Source organism: Balaenoptera acutorostrata, chromosome 11 (assembly GCF_949987535.1).
Source record: "Balaenoptera acutorostrata chromosome 11, mBalAcu1.1, whole genome shotgun sequence".
Lineage (NCBI taxonomy): Eukaryota > Metazoa > Chordata > Mammalia > Artiodactyla > Balaenopteridae > Balaenoptera > Balaenoptera acutorostrata.
The window spans coordinates 91,274,750-91,297,242 of record NC_080074.1 but is presented as its reverse complement, the minus strand read 5'-3'; the positions used below and the strand labels follow the sequence as shown (position 1 = coordinate 91,297,242).

The 22,493-nt window shown below is 39.4% G+C and overlaps 1 protein-coding gene and 1 non-coding gene across 9 annotated transcripts in view; one reads left to right on the top strand and one right to left on the bottom strand.

Annotated features, from left to right (window-relative positions):
* Positions 1 to 22,493, top strand: part of PLEKHA5 (pleckstrin homology domain containing A5) — a 237,308-nt gene that overhangs the window by 63,228 nt on the left and 151,587 nt on the right. The window lies entirely within an intron of this gene.
* Positions 18,563 to 18,669, bottom strand: LOC114235610 (U6 spliceosomal RNA). Its single transcript, XR_003621744.1, has one exon. It is a non-coding gene; the product is annotated as a U6 spliceosomal RNA (small nuclear RNA).

The window sequence follows — 22,493 nt, the reverse complement described above, 5'->3', positions numbered from 1 at the left end:
GAGATACTCTTTGTGATAACATGAATACTGTATTCTCTACCATGTTCAGTGGGTCAGTCATGTGCTGCTGTTGGGTTCTTAAGTTAGTGGTAGTGATTGTCGCCCTTGTGCCGGGACTGTGTTTTGCACCTGGGCAATAGAATGGAAAGATTTTTTTTTTTTTTTTTTTGTAAGGAAAATCGCTCCTGATTTTCCTTTCTTATTTATATAGACTCAGGCACATAAAATTGTGCCATCTGTTTATGGGAAAATACTGTTTTAATTTCTTTTTGTTGCTAATTTTCAACCTTTGCCCATCAGAATAGTAAGGAAAGGATCTTCAGAAAAAGACCGGCTCCATTCTTGGAGCCAGCTACAGCTGAGGGTGGAGACGCCAGTTCTAGCTGGGACCAGCGCTTTTTTCCCCCAGGCAAAGCCATGACACGGTGCTAGTGCTTTTTATTAGCAAAAAGATCTTGGGATGCACAAATCACTTACCATTCGAAACTGTCACTATCCTACTAACTAACCCCTTTGACTCCCTGGAACCGAGTCAGGAGAGAATAGCCTGGGGATGGCCTAAAGTGTCATGTTTGATTTATAGTAATTAACCACCTCATCAGAGGAAGCACCATGTATTTTTATCTTTTAAGGCTTGAGTTTGGCCAAGTCTCATTGGGATCCAATTCATGTTAGTAGTGCAGAAAGGTCAGGAGCTACACCCTGTGCCGTCAGCCGTCAAAAATCAAATAGTTAAGTTTCAAGTGTTGGAAATGTGCATTTTTCACCGTTCGATTCTCATAAACTGAAGCTACTGTTGCTATAGCAATGATTTTCCACCTACATAAAATTTGTGTTTGAGACTTTTTTTTAAACACAGTTTTTAAAACTATAAAATGAATAAGCATAGGCATCATAGTCCTGAAATAATTATTCAAATGGGAGAAAGGTGATTTGTGTTTAATAATTTTATGAGTGGAAACATGAAAACTCGATCACAAATCTCAATTGATTTTATGGGTAGGAACATAAAGTCGAATACAAGTCTAGTTAAATGTGATATATCTCATTTAAAACAACGGTTGAAAAAATTAAAATAACATAGATGCCAGTGAGTGGCATGATATTATTCCAGCAACAAGAAGCTTTTAATAGCAGTGGGCTCTTAAATAGGCTTATTTTTTATTCCTGCTAAACTACTCATAAAATGATTATAGAGAAAATTTGAAGATGGTTAAGTTAATGCTTTGAATATATTTAGTATATGTGTGTTTTCGCAAGTTCCTAATATATTGAGTACTTTAAAAAAAATGAAACGTCTAGGAAATGAGATATTACAATGTTGATAATCTTGTTATGATTTAGTTTTATTTTTTTAAATACACATTTTTTATTATTTATATTTATTATTTATTTTTTACTGTGTAATGATCAAGTTATTTCATTATGTCCTTCTATAGGTATTTCATGGTTCTATGAATCTGTGAAGAAAATGTTGAAAGCTCTTAGATTTATGGGATTTATACCTGGAAGCAGTCTTAGGGATCATTCTGCCCAACTTTTTCATTTTATTGAATGAGGAGCTGATTCTTTGAGGCTGAGGTGACACCTATGGGTTATTCAGCTTATTGGAGCAGAGCTGAGACTGGAATTAGATGGACCCTGGCCTGTTGGCTGTTCCCCTGCATGATGCTGTGTCCCTGTTAGTTCCTTCCACACTAGAGTGCCACTTGGTTGCATTTTTATTGATCTTTACAATAGATTTATACATATGAAAACAAATCTACATGTGGTCATTTCTGTTGGACAGGAGTAAGTACAAGAATTCTTAACAAGCAATTCAAATGACAAGAAAACTGCAGCCAGTTTTCATAGTTATTTCTGTAATGAGAGAAATTTTCTTGAGTGACCTTGAATATGTAGCACTTTAAAATATTTGATTCCCAGTAAGAAAATAATGAGCAGACTAGTAGAAAATGAGGGTAAAAGATGGGAACAGTGAAAGTCAACTCACACTAAAACAAATACAGATAGCCACTAAAACAACGCCAGCTGGAATGAGCTATCTTATTCACCTATCAGATTGGCCAAGAATTAAGTGTGGTAATGCCTCGTATTAGTGAAGGCATAGGGAAATAATCATTCTCTTTTACTACCTGTGGGAATAGTCAAATATAAAATGCTCATAACCTTTGATCTGTAAATTCTATGGCTGCAACTTTGTCCTACAAATATAATAGTAATAGTATGAAGTTAAACTTTTCATGTAATTTATAATGATGTGCAAGGATGGTTATTGAAGTTCTGTTTTTATACATTTACACAGATCAAAAAAAAGCAAAAACTGGTAATTGCTCAAGTATCTTTTAATAATGAACTAGTTATATAAATTATAGAACTGCAGAAAATAATAGAAAATATATGTAGCAGTAGATCGGTATGTGTTGAAGTCCAAGATTTATTAAGAGGAAAAAACAAGGAAGTTTTAGAGATGTTTGTATACTAATAAAGGTATACATATTTATGTTCTTTCTATTTAAAAATTCTGGTAAGATACAAATGAAAATGTTAGTAATAATGTATGTCTTCTGGGTTTTATTGGGTTTTGATGAGGAATATTGAGGATAGAGCAGAGGAGACTTCCCTTTTCACTTTAAATCTTTCTGTACTTTGTGAAATATATATATATGTATGTACTCTCTACACATGTTGTTTTTGTTAAATTTTTTTAAACAGTAAGGTGTGTTCATTGTTAAAATGATTTTGCTTATTAACTGCAAGTGCGGAAATCTTCCCTTATTTTGAAGTAATTTTGAAAAACTTGTTCTTGATTTCTTTATAAGTTAATTTCTCTTAAAGAAAAAGCATATTTAGTTCCAACATTTAATTAAAGTTATTGAGAGTCAACCAGAAAAGTTTCAAAATCAGTAGAATTCTACCCCACTCACGTCCTATACCCCAGTCTTTGTTCAGGAAGATAGGTTTCTAAGAAGTACATATATCAAAAGTCATAGAGGTAATTTTATTCTTTGACTCTGTAATTCCATTTCTGTGTCTAGGTGCTAAAGAAATAAAAAGTTTAAATCTTCATAATAGTAGAAAATGACTGTAATATAAATGTCTAGCAATTGACTCCCGTTGACCAAACCGTGAGAAAAGACGGAATGTTATGTTGTCTTTACAAATACTGAACACAGATAAGGCATGCATACAAAATAGTACCAGTGGTTAAAATAATGCTTTTTGAGTGCATGTGAGTACCAGACATGCATGGTAGAAACCAGGTTTCCTGTTGTATTATATCTAGACATTGCCTCTGTTTGATAGAAAAGGAAACTAAGGGTGAGGGGAACTCAGCAGTTGTCATGTAGATGAGCTTTGTTTTGAAGCCCCAGTGTCGAAGCCCATCAGCTCCCACTCCAATCCATCCATACACTCACAGCGCATGCTGTCCCTCAGGAAGAAGTTCTGCACTCGTCTTTTGGAAATATTGCTTAAATGATCAGTAATAATGATTTTTTTTTTAATTTTATTTATTTATTTATTTATGGCTGTGTTGGGTCTTCGTTTCTGTGCGAGGGCTTTCTCCAGTTGCGGCAAGCAGGGGCCACTCTTCATCGCGGTGCGCGGGCCTCTCACTGTCGCGGCCTCTCTTGTTGCGGAGCACAGGCTCCAGACGCGCAGGCTCAGTAATTGTGGCTCACGGGCTTAGTTGCTCCGCGGCATGTGGGATCTTCCCAGACCAGGGCTCGAACCTGTGTCCCCTGCATTGGCAGGCAGATTCTCAACCACTGCGCCACCAGGGAAGCCCAATAATGATTTTAAAGCACACCAAGAGTAGCTCTGGAGCCTCTTTGAACTCTGGGACACCCAAGTGGTGGTTCCCTCCATATCTCATTTCCAATTTATAGCTGAGAATAATCAGACCTGTACTATGGCCTCTGTGTACTTCTATAGTTATAATTTATAGGTAGATTTGTAATTTGAAGGATAATTCATAATAAATGATTTTCCTACTCAAAAATGCTTGATTTATCTTTCCTGTGGTAGGAGTACTTGCTGCCATTGTTAATTTTCTATGATTTAGGCAACACGGATGATCAGTTTCTGTGTGCATACCTTTGTGAGTTAACTCTAGAGGTATATATGGTCCTAGCTTTGAAAATGAGCAGATCATTCATTATGGAGTTGAGCCTGTGATGGTGTCCCCATCATTTCCGTACTCCAGTTTGCAGCTTCTGCTGCTCCTGGTCTGCAGTGATCAGGTTTCAGAGGCCACTGAGCACCGCACCCCACCCTCCCCCGCAGACTTCAGGGCTGGAACCAACCCCCAGCCCCCACTCTAGCAGTCCCCTTGGTCCGTTACTCCTGTGTGCTGCTCAAGTATTATCGTTTCCTTTGTGCATCTGTGACATGAAAGAAGTGTGACACAGAAGAAGAACTGCTAGCAAAACACATGTTTATAAAAGTGTAACACAGATGTTGGTTTGATTTTCACTCGTACTTCCATTTTGTTCAGAATTCATTATTCCCCAGGTGAAAGCTGCAGAGAGAGAGATGAAATGTCAAACTTATCTCATCATTAGTTAAAGACATATTCAGGGATTTTTGAATTCTAGGCCAGCATACTCAATTTCTAGAAAAACAGGGGAATCAAGACCTAGAGAAAACAAACAACCCAATCAAAAAATGGGCAGAAGATCTAAATAGACATTTCTCCAAAGAAGACATACAGATGGCCAAAAAGCACATGAAAAGATGCTGAACATCGCTAATTATTAGAGAAATTCAAATGAAAACTACAGTGAGGTACCACCTCACATCAGTCAGAACGGCCGTCATTAAAAAGTCTACAAATAACAAATGCTGGAGAGGGTGTGGAGAAAAGGGAACCCTCTTGCACTGTTGGTGGGAATGTAAACTGGTACAGCCACTATGGAGAACAGTATGGAGGTTCCTTAAAAAACTAAAAACAGAGCTACCATATGATCCAGCTGTCTCAGTCCTGGGCATATATCTGGAGAAAACCATAATTCCAAAAGATACATGTTCATTGCAGCAGTGTTTACAATAGCTGAGATATGGAAGCAACCTAAATGCCCATTGACAGATGAATGAATAAAGATGTGGTACATATATACAATGAAATATTACTCAGCCATAAAAAGGAATGAAATAGTGCCATTTGCAGCCACATGGATGAATCTAGAGATTATTGTACTAGGTGAAGTAAGTCAGAGAAAGACAAATAATATGATATTGCTTATATGTGGAATCTAAAAAAATGATACAAATGAACTTATTTACAAAACAGAAACAGACTCACAGACTTAGAAAACAAACTTATGGTTATCAAAGGGGAAAGGTTCAGCAGGAGGGATAAATTAGGAGTTTGGGATTAACATATACACACTACTATATATAAAACAGATAATCAACAAGGACCTACTGTATTAGCACAGGGAACTCTACTAAATATTCTGTAATAACATAAATGGGAAAAGAATCTGAAAAAGAATATATAACTGAATCACTTTGCTGTACACCTGAAACTAACATAGCATTGTAAATCAACTATATTCCAATATGAAATTTAAAAAAAAAAGACCTGAGAGACGGATTGCAACCGTGGGGCTTCCATGAAATAGGCTGTGTGGTAGGATGCTTGACCACGCTTTCCAAGGGGGTAGTTAATTTTATTCTTAATTTTCATGGTTGAAGTTACAAAATCCATGTAATGAAACCAATTGTGCTGATGTGCACAGAGGTAGTGTGGAGCGTGCTCACCTCTGTTTGGTGAGATAGCGACAGGGTTTTCCTGGTTGACGTGCATCTGTCCTGAGCCGAAAGTGGTAGAACTTCGGCTTCCTCCATGTCACTTCCCATCTCTCTCACTGGGTGTTAGTTTCTTCATCTCTACAGAGGAGGTGTGGGCTATCATGTGATGATGTCTGTTAATTGCTTTCTTTAAAAAGGAGAAAAGAAGAAGAAGTAGAATTATTTATAGTGAGTGGTGGTATGTTAGTCTAATTAGTTGAAATCTAGAAAACCATGTATATCTTACTAACTTGGTTTATTCTGTTTGGGAATAGAAACCAAATGCTCTAGAGAAAGCAGGGAAAATCTTATCTTTGTGTTGTTTTAATTGCAAACACACATTGCCTCTTTGAGAAATTCTTATGACTCTTCTTATGACTAATGATTACATTACATTTTAAAGCAAGGCATTTAATTTCTTGGCACTGGGAAATCAGTTTTGGGGGTAGTTTTTTTAAGTGTGAAATTGACTCTTTTATAACTATTCTTGAATACTTTTCCATTCCTTTTTCTGTTTTTTTTTTTTTGATTCCATGCATTATTGTTAAAGACCTTGGCATAACAATATTATTTGTATTGAAACAGAAGAAACAAGTGTGATACTCTGGGATCACAATTTTATAAATTTATGCATATTGTTAAAGACTGGAGGGGAGCCTGAAAAACAATTGGAATTGCAAAAGAATGAAGTGTTAGTTAAATATAGATTTTGGGATACAGGTTTTTCCCGGGTGCATGGGAGAAAAATGGGCTTTTCCAGTAGTTAACAAGTAAGTTAATTTCAGGGTAGTTGAGATTTAACCTCTTATTTGTAACAGAATAGTAATATAACTTTTTTTTTTGTTAAAGAGATAACAGAAAAAAAAAAAATAGAATGAGGTAGAAGGTAACCTGATAAATTTATATGAAAAAATGGCATTTATTTAAGCAAAAGTCTTTCAGAGCCTCCCTCCTCTCCTATATAATTAATGTTATACTTAGTTTTATGCTTTGTACCAGAGTGCAGTATACCAGTGATTTTTTTAGAGCTTGGGAGTGCCAGAGGTAGTAAGCAAATCTCAAACTGTCAGCTTTGAGATTTATTATGTGTGTCTGCTATTTGAGTACAAAAGGGCTTAACAGCTGAATATAGATTTTTAAATCACCGTTGGGATTTAAATTTTTACTCTGAAAGACTAGGTCATTTGACAGTAGTCAAGGGCATTTTCATTCTCAAGACTGTTATGCAGGCCCAGCAGAAAGCTCCTCCATCAGCCCACGAGGGGCGTCATTCTCTGGGCTGAGGCGTACTAATCTGGGGTATTTCACACACAAAAATAATACAACACAGGGGGATTTGTTCTGTAGACTGATCCAGCAAGTGGGTTTTAAATTGGCAGCACGCAGACAGGAAACAATTGGTCCAGATACCGAGGATTAAAGGTATTTAGAATGTGTGTTGTGTTATTGCGTTTTGATGTGCAAGAAATTTTTACACCTGGAAGTTTGTTTTAGGAACTCACCAATATAAAGACTGATCAGTTGGGGAAAAAAATTTGACAGTGATTATTGCAATTACATTTTCAAAGATACATGCAGTACATTGATGATGTAAAATATGTTGGTTACGTGAGATTTTTAAATTAAATGACTGGATGCAATATACATATTTTAAAATATATATCTATATTTATATAGATCTTTGAAATATAGTCTTTTCTTTTAAAGAGAAGAAAGGTCCTGCAGGCTGTGCTTCTTATTCACTGGTTCCTCAACAAACATCCGCAACAGCATTCAAACTTGGGCTCATCAGAGACCAACCAAGTCAGACCCCTCTGGTGTGGAGCCTGGGAGTCTACTTTTCAAGAACCCCTCAGATGATTACGGTGCACAGCCAGGCTTCCGAGCCACTGTTCTGTGTGTGAAACATGGAAAGACACATAGTTGAAAGAAATCTTGTAGTTACCTTGTAGTAATTGTAAAAAGAAAAAAAAAATCAGTTTAGTTCTTTAATATTCTGGGAAATATCAGATTAAAAAGAATACCTCCCTCTCTAAGAAATAATTTCATTCCTTACCTGAGATGCCCGTAACTAGACATAACCAAATAGAAGATGGAAGAACAGCTGATAGCTACAGACCAACACTGGCATGAGTTAGACTTGAGCTAGGCTTAGATTATCAAGCAAGTTAAATTCAGCACTAAGCTGAGGTTAAAGGGGAGGCATGTGAGTAAATGAAGTAGAACAGTAGTACTGTGTTACCTTTTAAAGAAGTTTGAAATCTCTGGTTGAATGAAGCATAGTAATTTCATAGAACTGAAGTATAGACTCTGAAGGCTTAAGGTACAGTGACTCACTATAATTAAAAGTGGAAATGCTGGAAAGCATGAATGTGGCTATGTTGATTATTATTTTGGTATTTTAAAATGTGTTGCATGGAACAGGTTAGTACATTAACCTAAGATAGTTAAGGTAAGGTCGTGTAAAGAACTGTCACTAGAAACCTGAGAAAAGTGAAATGGCATCAGGCATTTATAATTACAAGCAAGGATAAATTTGCCTGGGTTCGTGTTTTGGTACCAGTGGTTGGGGCAGGGGTGGTAAACAGAAAGATGTTTTTGCTGACTGGTCACGCAACTGTGGGTCAGATGTGACTCATTTCATCCATTAGCTTAATCAGTAAAACTGAGTGTGTTTAGATCTGGAGGAATTCAAAGATGATTACTACACAGTCCTTGCTCTCAAGAAACCTGTAGGTAAATAAGATAATATAGGTGTGTAGGTGAATAGAACGTATATCAGTAACAACAATAACAGCACGTTGACTTTTTTCATTGATACAGCAGTTGGAAAAGGGGTTTGTTTACTGGAGAAGCCAGTGATAGAAGGGTTAACTCATGTACCATCATTTGTTAAAGTCATAATATTTAAGTGGATAAATAAAATGGTGCTTAAGAAAATATGTTAAGGATCTGATCTGGGAGCGGGGGGATCGGTCAGGAGGGGAAAAGGGAAAGATGGTAAAAGGAGGTACTGCTTCGTGGTGATCTCTGTATTGCAGTACCGGGGATTGGGAGTTGGGGTCCATCTGGTGGAAATAGAGGCATCGCTTGGCACTGCGGAATAGGTCACAAGGTCCAACCTTCTGGGAGAAGGGAAGGTAATGATTAGCCGTATCACTTGTGTCGGCCAAGTGAACTAAGATTGAAGGAGGAAGCCACTTCTTGAAGGCAACCTCAGTAAAAATCAAGACTCTATATACCAGCTACGCTGCCAGCTACTTGTACCGTTTAATCCTTGAAACGGCCCTTTGAGGAGGGTACTATTATGTTCCCCACTTTTCAGTTAAGGAAACTTAGTCCAGAGAAGTGAACAACTGCCCTGAATCACAAGGCTGGGAGGCGGTAGAGCCAGGATTTGGACCCAGGGTGTCTGACCTAAGAGATGACGTACCACCTCCTTTAGCCTAAGTGGATCGTTAGTATCCAAAGCCAAATGGAGCTGGGCAAGGCAGGGACTGATGACTGGTACAAGCAAAATTTTTTAGGACTTTGTGGCTGGTGTACTACTTTTTTTTGTTGGGGTGGGGCATGGTTTTTGATAGATGCACAGTCTAGATGAATATCATGGAACAACAAAGGATATGGAAGTGAGACAGTGGCAAAATATGGGCCCTAAGACTGCATTTGAATGGGTCTTGTAGTGTTTTGAGGCAGTAGTACAAGATGGAAAGGTAAGATGGGATCTTTTTGAGATCCAGAAAGGATTCCTAAAGTCAGATTCTTAAAAAGGAACTTAGGTTTTACTTGATTATATTCTGGAGAACTGAAAGCTTTCAAGTGGGACATTACGTGACTGAAGCTGATAATAGGTTGTGAGTTAGAGTATTATTTTTATCCAAGGGATTTGTTCTGCTTCAGCGTGGTCACAGTGGATGTTGAAGGTAGAAGATAGAATGAGTCAAAGGTTGGTTGAACAGGGAGAGTGATGATGTAAATAGTTTCAAACAACACACAGTAAGTGGGAGGAAGATGTCACTGGGAGTGAGGGTGGGAGAAATGCGTGGAGCCCATTCGGCACCGAGAGGCCCCTAGTACTGTGCTTACAGATTGAAGGCAGTGATCTAGATGGACATCATCCTTGCGTGATGCTGAACAAACCCAAGCCTGAAGATTATTTAGCTGTGTGACCCCAGACAAGTTAATTGGTCTGTCTTTTTAAGTCTCCAGTTCCTTCTGCTAAAGTAGGATTAGTAGTAGTACCACCTCACTAGCATGAGGAGTAACTGAGTTTAGCTCAGTGTATTAGTTTTCTGTTGCTGTTGTAAAAATCAGACACACTTTACTGTTGTAAAAATTAGCCAGCAGTGTTGCATCTCTCCCAGGCTTCTTGCATGGTCCCACCACCACCCCCCCCCCGACTCTTCTGCCTCCCTCTTCCATGTTTAAGGGCCCTGGTGATTCCATCGGGCCACCCGGCTACTCCAGAACAATCTCTCCATCTTGTCTCCCCATTTTAATCACGTCTGCAAAGTCCCTTTTGCCATGTAAGGTAGTGAAGTAACCGAATGGCGGGTTCTGGTGATCAGGACGTGGATTTCTGGCGGGGGGAGTACCCTGTTACCCCTGCAGTGCTACCGTGCCTGCAAATTGCTACCATTTAAGCAATTCCTAGTACTATTATTATTATTGTTGTCATCATCATTACTGTTAATGACAGGATTACTCGCCGCTAGCATTTCATTGGTAACGTTAGTGTCACAGCAATGCTGAAAGCTTTATTTTCATTTGCGGCTCTACTGGATCTGTTTGGCAGAGATGTCAATCTGATACTATAAGTAGTTTAACTTGAAGTGGCATGTTAGTTTTTAGAAGTACTCAGGAAGGAAAATTCTGAACTCTTAAGTTGTGCAAAGATATTTTTTTCCAGATAATAGCATATGGCGGTCATTAATCAGCCTTGTGGTCAGAATGTAAAGTTATGTGTGCCATTTTATTATTAATGATTTGCAAATAAGAGGACTGGTAACAATTTATTTTCTTCCTAATACATTTCTAATATATCTGGTTGGGGAGAGACTACATATCATATAATTTGCTTTATATTTTATGGTTTAAATAGTTGTTTTTGAACAGCAAATAGTTATATTTGTAAAAAGCAGAAAAAAATTTTATACTGTTGACTTGCTACTTATTTTTGTAAATCTTCAGATTTATTTATACACCAATTAAAGCCCTGTAAATTACACTTGAACAGGCATTAATATGAGCACCTAAAATGTTAAGAGTTTTTTGTTTGGCCAGATGAGGGCACTTTTTCTTTACATTTCTGGAGTTTGAGCTGTGAAGCAGATTTGTTTTTCTCCATCCAAGCTGTTACTTACTTTCTGTTATTATTGCCAGTGAGAGAAATAGTTCTGACATTTTTAATGTTTTGATTGTGTTGTATTCTTACAGGTTGATCTTTCCCCAAAAGGAAAAAGCTTCAGTTTCTTGCAAAATTTTTGTACACAGAAACTTTAAAATGAATGACAATTTCTGTGGTACAGGGTAGTTTTAAGAAATACATGTGTACGTGATTTATAGTTTTGCTTATAATTAGTAATAGCGGTTGAAATTTACTTTTATTCTAATTCGAGTACTCTGTCCATAGCAAGATGAAGTGGAATTAGCCGGACTCTTCTCCTCATCAAACTTCTTAAGCCTACTTTACATTGAATCAGTGTCACTTTGCATCTCCATCAAAATCCAAGTAATGAAGAGGAAATAAAATACCAGAAATATTTTGTCTTAAAAACAAACCCCAAAACCAAAAATAAATAAATAGAAAGGTTAGATAGACCACACAATCCAACACCTGTAAGTAAAATATCAGATGTAGCATGTTTAACTTTTTTATTTGTAGGGCTGGCTGTCAAGGGCTAGGGTGAGTTGAGTAGGATAAGGTTTCTCAGGTTATGTGTGATGGTACTAAAAACAGTACAGATTGCAGTTGCTTCGTGTTGATGTGAATAATCTAAGGAGAAAACCAAAGACAGAGTAATGTTGAGGATTATATTAAAGGGCCCCGGTCATAAAGCTCTTGTCATCTCACCGTAGATAAAACACGTTTACGACTTCTTTTGAAAGTTAAGTTTCTGAACAACAATGAAACGGGGAACTTGCTTATTAAAGTTTAAAAAACACTAATGAAAATAGATGTCATCAAAACTTGATTGACTTGAAGGAGATTAAAAAGGGGAGAAACCACCATGAATGAGTCCAAAGGGCAAGTTTGTTTAAAATTGTGCACAAGTTTAAAAGTCATGAGGAGGCATGAATTCGTTTTAAAATGTACGTATAGCAAGATGAGGATGAAGAATACCTCCCTGGCGTAGAGTCAAGAAAGCTGCGGCCAAGTGACTCCGGAAGGGCGTAGGGGCGTCAGCCTAGTGAGCCAGCCGACCTTAGTGTCCCCTGTGACTGCCAGGCCGCGCTGCGATCACCATCATCGCAGCCCTTACTGTGGGCACCAGCTGCGCTGCAGGGGCTTCTCCTTCACTTACTCTCGTCAACGTCCCTGTGAGACACGTATTCTTAGTCCCATTTTAAAGATGAGGACATTTTAGGCTCAGAGACATTAAGCAATGCGTTCAGTGCCACAAAAACTAGAAAATAATGTATTCTCAGGCCAAAATTCATGTCATAAGCATTAAAGACACTTTTAAAGATAGGAGGAACATCACCAAGAAGCAGGGGCTTCGGGTTGAAAGGATGGAGTTCCCAGTCAGCTCTGTCTGCCTCAGAAGGCCATCTGAGCCGCTTGGTACCTACAAGGAAGGATTTGTTACGGCCTCAGCAGCGAGCACATCTTCGGCCTATCGATGGACTGTTCATATTAGTCCCTCGGAGAGAAAAAAAAAACAGTATCCTAGTGTTTAATATCTACCAACATTATTATTTTTTTAAGCTAGGGGATTACTAAGAAAAAGGAAAGAAGACAGTAGTGGCTTTTCACCTTAATTCTGTTTCTGTTCCCTGACTTTCTGTTTTATAAATTTTGGTAGTGGTCTTTTGCCTAGACCTTACCAAGACACAGACTGTTGGAATAGTAAAACCAAACTTTTTTTTTTTTCTTCTGACAATCCTTTTTAGCAAGTAGTAAATATTTTAAACCAGGAAAAGTGTAGATCTTTAATAAGAGTTCAACTTTTCTCTCCCTTTCGTTAAACATTCATTGGGAGCCTTCTATATTCCAGCCGCTCTGCTTGGCCTGTTGGATACAGATGTAAGACACAGCTGTGCCCTTGCTGTTGGTTTATAGTCTGGGGTGGGAACTCAGGAAGTACACCAGTCATTACGATGAAACGGGATAAATACTGTGACAGCGGGCGGGGTGCCCCGAAAGCACGTACCCCAGCCTGGGCAGGAGCGGCGGGGAGGGACGGCTTCACGGAAGGAAGATGTGATGTTTGAGCTGAATCCTGAAGCACAAGTGATCAGGGTATTTCTCACACAGATAACTGAGAGGGAGGAAGGGCTGGGTTTTAAAGGGGAGATGTTTGTTTTGGTTATTTGGGGCGCGGTACTTAGGTTCTGAGGTGTATATTTGGTTTTTTACAATGTGGGAGTGGAATTTTTTTAAGGATTTTTTTTTTTTTTTTTTGGTCCGGAGGTGAATATTTGAGACTCATTTGAATAGAAGTGACAGAAAAGATAGATTAGTGATAGAATAAGGTAGAAAAAGAGGGGAGGAAACTGGGGAGTGAATGCCTAAGAAAGAGAGGTTCCTGGAACCCCAGAGTCAGAAGCCAGACCGGTGCTTCGGGAAGAGGTGGCGGGGCGTCTGCGGAGGGAGTGCAGCGCCCCAACGTGAGGAGGACGAGGAAGGCACCGGCTGTGGTTAGGCCGCCAGTCAGTGCCGTGCAAGCTTAGATTTCAAGTTACGTTTTAGAAATGTGCATGTTCTTCTCTAAGCCTTTTTTACACTGGTTCTTGACTCTGGAGAGGGCATCCAGGGGCCTCTTTGAAGCTGTGTACGGACGTCGACGGCGTCCCTTTATTGTGTTCCCTGCCCATCGTCCTCTTTCTCCTGACAATCTAACCCGTATTTTCCTTAGGAAATAACTCCCTGCTCGCTCTCAGGCCTGGTTTTGTCCTGTATTTGATGCACACCTGACCCTAGGAATGTGCACGTGATGTGACTGGACCAGTGAGACTTGACCCTGGGACTTTCCTGAAGCTCTGGAGGAAAAGAATCTCTTTGGGTGGATTTGAAGCTGTAAAGGTGTAAGCCAAGAGCTGTCCTCATGGGACAGGAGACTCGGGGAGGGAGCGGGGTGTGGAGCTGAGACAGACAGACACACACCCCTTTATCGTGTGTGTTGAGTCTCTGGATCGATTCCTGGACTTTTCAATTTTTTAAGCCAATAAATTTCCCTTCTTTTGTTTAAGTTCTTTTGAATTGGATTTTCTGTCATTTGAGGCTCAGAGAGTCTCTCATTCCTCTGAAGAATACTATGTACTTACGTATTTTAAATCCTGCAAACGATTCAGGGGTTTACAGATGAGTAGAGGCCCACTGAACAGAATTAAATGCTTTACTCTGTTCAATTATTATCAGTAAGATTTGCCCCACAAATGTAGATTCAGTATTGTTATCATTAACAAATTTATAATGGTCATTCTTGGGACAGTTTGATCTTTATTACAAACATACGTGTAACATTTGGTTTTTTTATTGTAGATGAGGGGAATGGGACATTTTTATTAATGCCTTTTAGATTAATTGAGGGTTAACACATTTATCTCCTTCAGCTTCTTTCAGTAAGGATATCCTTTTGGAAATGTTGGGATTCCATTTTATTCGTTATCTGTCTCTATAGGCTTATAAATATTCTTGCCAACCATAAATCTTAGATCTAGGAATCAAGACCATAAACCATAAAAGCAACATAACTTGCCAAAGGCCACATAAAATAAAATATGAAGTCGTCCCTGACTCCAGCTAAGTAACTTGAAGGAAAAGGAAAATGGTTTTGCTAATTTTGTAATTAGGAGTAGGCTTCCAATTCAGTTGAAAATGATGGATATTTTAAATTTTTTTTCCCTCCTCCCTCCCCCTTAAATTTTAATTCAATAAAAACTATTTACTAGAAGGCAACATTAAAAATACTAGGGCAGTTGGAAAGTACTTGCTCTGATAAAAAGATTTCCAAGGGCATTGTGACATCTGCCCTCTGGGTTGAGTTAGTGAGGCTGGCCACAGAGAGGGTAATTATTTCTTTCTGGGCACTGCACGTGCATGGATGGAGCTTCTCCCAGGCACACACTGATGCTTGTTTGGGTTACATAGAACAAAAAAGTTGGATTATAATCACCTGTGGAGAGCTGAGAATGTGCCTGAATTCAGTATACTAAATTTCTTCTTTCCTGTAGAAAGAGACATTTCATAAGAGAATAATACCAACTAATTTCTAGTTAGTACGTAGAAGAAAACGAGTAAGAGTAAAAAGGTTAGATTAAAATTGAGTCCCAGACCACATTCCCTATGCTCTGGTCATGTGTTCCTTGATATTGGTCTGATGTTCTCAGCCTCCATGCTTTTTTATTTTATTCTCTATCTAAAATACCATTTATGATTTAGTATTAAATTATGTAATTTATGAATTAGCACTAATTAACATTAGTATATGAAGTCCTGTACTGTAATGCAGCTCACACTCCAAGAAGCTTTTTGAGACATTATAGTCAGACTTAATCTCTTCCCACTTACGAACAAGCATCCTCCCTTCCTCTGTCCCTCCATTTGTGCAGACTTTATATATTCTTTTCCTTCTACATGCTTTAGGCATTGTAAGTGCTAGTGGGTCAAAGAAGAACAATGTGCCATTCCTGCCCTCTGGTGGTTGAAAGAAACATTGCAAACAAGTGATTATAAAGATCTGTGTGCTATGACTCTTCGTCAGCCTTGGCATCATCCATTTCTTTCATGCCTGCTGCGTTTATTCATTCACTGATTGGTCAGTCATGTAAAGAGCATCTTCTGTATGACAGCCTTTATCAGTACTCTAATGGTGCCTTGTCTGGTATAGCAGCATTCTGGGCTTCAGTAGCAACAGTTTACACATGTGAGGTCTTTCAAATGGAATTACAAAGGCATGCTTTCGATGTGTCTAGATCTGACTTTCTGCCTCCATATTTGGGTTGCAAAGTGTTTTCCTATCTGCATCTAACATTTCTAGGCCTCCTGAGCTTCAAATTGGTTGTACATGTGGTGGATGAAAAATAAAGAAGTATTGTACCTTAGTTCTCTCTACGTCGAGACTTAGCAGCTTAACACAGTAAGCATTTAATATCTCAGAGTCTCTGAGAGTCAGGAATTACGGAAGTGACCTAGCTGGGTGGTCTGGCTCCGTCTCTTAGGGGAATGCGGTCAAGATGTTGGTCAGGGCTGTAGTCGCCTGAACGCTTGGCTAAGGCTAGGATATGCTTCCAAGTCCATCCTGATCGGTGGGAGGCCACAGCTCTTTAGGTCATGGTGCTTGGCTTCCCCCGGAGTGAGCGATTCAAGAGAGAACAAGAGGGAGGCCTCAGTGTCTTCAGTGACCTCGCCTTACAGGTGAGGCAAGAGGACTGCGTAGGGCTTGACTACCAGGAGGTGAGAATCACTGGGGGCCACCATGTGTTACAACCCCATGTTTGTGAGCCTCTGTCAGGGAATTTGGGCCCATACGAAGAAGACACTAGTAAATCTTCAAATGGAAGTATTTTAGAGTGAAATAAAGGGTTGAAAAATTAGACCAGCTCATCTTCACTTTAATTTCATTCTTCATTCCCCTGGGTGAATGCCGATAAGTTCTCAGTGCTCCCAAGCTAACGCTTTTAAACGGAGCACTTAGAAATGAGTCTCATGAGAACAAATTTTTACGAACGTGAGGCAAACATTTTCATTTTTAAAATCTGTGATCTGTTTCTGTTTCTGTGCCACTCAGTGGTGAGAAGTATTTCTGCAGAGAGGATGCTTAGTGATGGCTGCTTGTTTCTCAAAGGTTCTTTGTCAAATTGCTTACATATTTTAATTGGAGCAGTGAGCACCGTTTTGGGTCTACAGTCTGTCAGAACGCTGCTAGCCTCAACAAGGTTGTGATGAAAAATGGCAGAAATACAGATGATCGGGTGGTAAGGAAAGGGTGGCCACCTCATGCATATGCAGGTTTAAACATTGCTAGGTTACTAAGCACGGATGTGAGCAGAGCTGAGAGTAAAGTGTCTAGAACAGAATCTTACTTTAGTATTAAGAACATCGGGTCTTTGAAGTAAAATTAGAAAGGAAGATTAAAGTTGCCACTCCTCTCTGCTACCTTCCCCCCAAGTAATTTTCCTCCCCGTTTTCCATCCCACCTTAATACATGTTTTCATAAGTAAAATCTGTTTTCAGGTTGGTATGTTCATTTTGAAAGTACAGCAATGCTACTTTCAGCGTTGTAAATGGATGGGAAAGGAAAATATGGGGGGATATAAACAATTTAAAATATTAGAATTCTGTTGATCTGGTTTTCATGTCATGGTTTGAATACCATTATAGAAACAAATCATATTAGAAATGATATTTCTAGCTATGCGATTTTATTGATGCTTCTGGTAATAGCCAACCTAGAATACATGTTTCCATGGAATAACTATAATAGCCTATAATATTTGTTTATCTTTAAGGTCTTATTTTGCAGATATGACTCATGAAATTAATATATTAATAAGTTTGTAATCCCCAACGGCAAAAGGATAGATGATAATATATTATACATTGAGATTATTTCCTTTAGAACTTACTTCATTGACCATATTGTATCACATTGATTGATTTGCATATATTGAAGAATCCTTGCATCCCTGGGATAAATGCCACTTGATCATGGTGTATGATCCCTTTAATGTGTTGTTGGATTCTATTTGCTAGTATTTTGTTGAGGATCTTTACATCTATGTTCATCAGTGATATTGGCCTGTAGTTTTTTTTTTCTTTCTGTGACATCTTTGTCTGGTTTTGGTATCAGGGTGATGGTGGCCTCCTAGAATGAGTTTGGGAGTGTTCCTCCCTCTGCTATGTTTTGGAAGAGTTTGAGAAGGATAGGTGTTAGCTTTACTCTAACTGTTGGATGGAATTCACCTGTGAAGCCATCTGGTCCTGGGCTTTAGTTTGTTGGAAGATTTTTAATCAGAGTTTCAATTTCAGTGCTTGTGATTGGTCTGTTTATATTTTCTGTTTCTTCCTGGTGCAGTCTTGGAAGGTTGTACTTTTCTAAGAATTTGTCCATTTCTTCCAGGTTGTCCATTTTATTGGCATACAGTTGCTTGTAGTAGTCTCTCAAGATCCTTTGTATTTCTGCAGTGTCAGTTGTTACTTCTCCTTTTTCATTTCTAATTCTGTTGATCTGAGTCTTCTCCCTTTTTTTCTTGATGAGTCTGGCTGAAGGTTTATCAAGTTTGTTTATCTTCTCAGAGAACCAGCTTTTAGTTTTATTGATCTTTGCTATTGTTTTTTTCATTTATTTCTGATCTTATCTTTATGATTTCTTTCCTTCTGCTAACTTTGGGGTTTTTTGTTTCTTTCTCTGATTGCTTTAGGTGTAAGTTTAGGTTATTTTTTGAGATTTTTCCTTTTTCTTTTTTCTTTTCTTTTTTTAACTTTTTTTTTTTTATAAAACAATCATATACTTGTAAAGGAATCTTTATACTTGACTTTACTATTAGTTTTTAATAAACATTATCAAGGGACTATATTAGATTCTTACATTTTCCATATATCAAAAATGTGGAACGCTTTATGAATTTGCATGTCATCCTTGCACAGGGGCCATGCTAATCTTCTCTATATCATTCCAATTTTAGTGTATGTGCTGCCGAGGCGAGCACTTTTCTTGTTTCTTGAGGTAGGATTGTATTGCTATAAACTTCCCTCTTAGAACTGCTTTTGCTGCATCCCATAGGTTTTGGGTCATCGTGTTTTCATTGTCATTTGTAGGTATTTTTTGATTTCCTCTTTGATTTCTTCAGGGATCTCTTGGTTATTTAGTAGCATACTGTTTAGCCTCCATATGTTTGTATTTTTTACAGTTTTTTTCCTGTAATTGATATCTAGTCTCAGAGCATCGTGGTCGGAAAAGATACATGATATGATTTCACTTTTCTTAAATTTACCAAGGCTTGATTTGTGACCCAAGATATGATCTCTCCTGGAGAATGTTCCATGTGCACTTGAGAAGAAAGTGTATGCTGTGGTTTTTGGATGGACTGTCCTATAAATATCAATTAAGTCCATCTGGTCTAATGTGTCATTTAAAGCTTGTGTTTCCTTATTTATTTTCATTTTAGATGATCTGTCCATTGGTGAAAGTGGGGTGTTAAAGTCCCTCACTATTATTGTGTTACTGTCGATTTCCCCTTTTATGGCTGTTAGCATTTGTCTTATGTATTGAGGTGCTCCTATGTTGGGTGCATAAATATTTACAATTGTTATATCTTCTTCTTGGATTGAGCCCTTGATCATTATGTAGTGTCCTTCTTTGTCTTTTTTAATAGTCTTTTAAAGTCTATTTTGTCTGATGTGAGTATTGCTGCTCCAGCTTTCTTTTGATTTCCATTTTCATGGAATATCTTTTTCCATCCCCTCACTTTCAGTCTGTATGTGTCCCTAGGTCTGAAGTGGGTCTCTTGTGGACAGCATATATACAGGTCTTGTTTTTGTATCCATTCAGCCAGTCTGTGTCTTTTGGTTGGAGCATTTAATCCATTTACATGTAAGGTAATTATCGACATGTATGTTCCTATTACCATTTTATTAATTGTTTTGGGTTTGTTTTTGTAGGTCTTTTCCTTCTCTTGTGTTTCCTGCCTAGAGAAGTTCCTTTAGCATTTGTTGTAAAGCTGGTTTGGTGGTGCTGAATTCTCTTAGCTTTTGCTTGTCTCTAAAGGTTTGAATTTCTGTGTCGAATCTGAATGAGATCCTTGCTGGTAGAGTAATCTTGATTGTAGGTTTTTCCCTTTCATCACTTTAAATATGTCCTGCCACTCCCTTCTGGCTTGCAGAGTTTCTGCTGAAAGATCAGCTGTTAACCTTGTGGGGATTCCCTTGTATGTTATTCGTTGTATTTCCCTTGCTGCTTTTAATATTTTTTCTTTGTTTTTAATTTTTGATAGTTTGATTAATATGTGTCTTGGCATGTTTCTCCTTGGATTTATCCCCTATGGGATTCTCTGCACTTCCTGGACTTGATTGACTATTTCCTTTCCCAAGTTAGGGAAGTTTTCAACTATAATCTCTTCAAATATTTTTTCAGACCCTTTCTTTTTCTATTTTTCTTCTGGGACCCTTATAATTCGAATGTTAGTGCATTTAATGTTGTCCCAGAGGTCTCTGAGACTGTCCTCAGTTCTTTTCATTCTTATTTCTTTTTTCTGCTCTGCGGTAGTTATTTCCACTATTTTATCTTCCAGGTCACTTATCCATTTTTCTGCCTCAGTTGTTCTGCTACTGATTCTTTCTAGAGAATTTTAAATTTCATTTATTGTGTTGTTCATCATTTTTTGTTTGCTCTTTATTTCTTCTAGGTCCTTGTTAAAACGTTTCTTACATTTTCTCCATTCTATTTCCGAGATTTTGGATCATCTTAACTATCATTACTCTGAGTTCTTTTTCAGGTAGTCTTCCTATTTCTTCTTCATTTGTTTGGTCTGGTGGGTTTTTGCCTTGCTCCTTCATCTGCTGCATTTTTCTCTGTCTTCTCATTTTGTTTAACTTATTGTGTTTGGGGTCTCCTTTTCACAGGCTGCAGGTTTGTAGTTCCCGTTGTTTTTGGTGTCTGCCCCTAGTGGGTGAGGTTGGTTCAGTGACTTGTGTAGGCTTCCTGGTGGAGGGGACTGGTGCCTGTGTTCTGGTGGGTGGGGCTGGATCTTGACCTTCTGGTGGTCAGGGCCGTGTCCAGTGATATGTTTTGGGGTGTCTGTGAACTTGGTATGACTTGTAGGCAACCTCGCTGCTAATGGGTGGGGTTGTGTTCCTGTTTAGTTGCTTGCTGTTTGGCATGGGGCATCCAGCACTGGAGTTTACTAGCCATTGGGTGGAGCTGGGTCTTAGTGTTGAGACGGAGATCTCTGGAAGAGCTCTCGCTGATTGATATTATGTGGGGCTGGGAGGTCTCTGGTGGTCCAATGTCCTGGACTCGGCTCTCCCACCTCGGAGGCTCAGTCCCGACACCAGGCCGGAGCACCGAGACCCTGCCAGCTGCACAGCTCAGAAGAAAAGGAAGAAAAAAACAAACAAACAAACAAACATAAAAATGAACAGATAGAACCTCAAACCAAATGGTAAAAGCAAAACTAAACAGACAAAATCACACAAAGAGACGTACACACACACACACACTTGTAAAAAGAAAAAACAAAAAAAAAACACCAACAACAAAAACTTTAAAAAAAAAGGACAGAACCCTATTACAAATGGTAAAAGCAAACCTAAATAGACAAAATCACACAAAGAAACATACACCCACCCACACACACACACATACACACTCACAAAAAGAGAAAAAAGGGGAAAACAATTTTTTAAAAAAGGTAGAGAGCAACCAAACCAATAAACAAATCCACCAATGATAACAAGCACTAAGAGCTAAACTAAGATAAACATAAAACCAGAAACACATCAGACGCAGAGACAGCAAACCCCAAGTCTACAGTTGCTCCCAAAGCCCACCACCTCAGTTTTGGGGTGATTCGTTGTCTATTCAGGTATTCCACAGATGCAGGTACGTCAAGTTGATTGTGGGGACTTAATCCGCTGCTCCTGAGGCTGCTGGGAGAGATTTCCCTTTCTCTTCTTTGTTCGCACAGCTCCTGGGGTTCAGCTTTGGATTTGGCCCCGCCTCTGTGTGTAGGTCACCTGAGGGCATCTGTTCCCCACCCAGACAGGAGAGGGTTAAAGCAGAGGCTGATTAGGGCTCTCTTGCTCACTCAGGCTGGGGAGAGGGAGGGGTACAGTATTCATAATTGGAATGTGGGGCGAGCCTGCAGCGGCAGAGGACAGCATGACACTGCAACAGCCTGAGTCGCGCCGTGTGTTCTCCCAGGGAAGTTGTCCCTGGATCACGGGACCCTGGCAGTGGCGTGTTGCGCAGGCTCCCGGGGGCGTGTGTGTGGATAGTGACCTGTGCTTGCACACAGGCTTCTTGGCAGCAGCGTTAGTGGTCCATCCCTGTCTCTGGGGTCCGCACTGATAGCCGCAGCTCGCACCTGTCTCTGGAGCTCGTTTAGGCGGTGCCCTGAATCCCCTCTCCTCGTGCACCTGGAAACAATGGTCTCCTGCCTCTTAGGCAGTTCCATACCTTTTCCCAGACTCCCTCCCGGCTAGCTGTGACGCACTAGCCCTCTTCAGGCTGTGTTCACGCAGCCAACCCCAGTCCTCTCCCTGCGATCCGACCGAAGCCCGAGCCTCAGCTCCCAGCCCCGCCCGCCCCGGCGGCTGAGCAGACAAGCCTCTCGGGCTGGTGAGTGCTGGTTGGCACCGATCCTCTATGCGGAAATCTCTCCGCTTTGCCCTCCGCACCCCTGTGGCTGCGCTCTACTCCGTGGCTCCGAAGCTTCCCCCGTCCGCCACCCGCAGTCTCCGCCCACGAAGGGGCTTCCTAGTGAGTGGAAACCTTTCCTCCTTCACAGCTCCCTCCCACTGGGGAAGTCCCGTC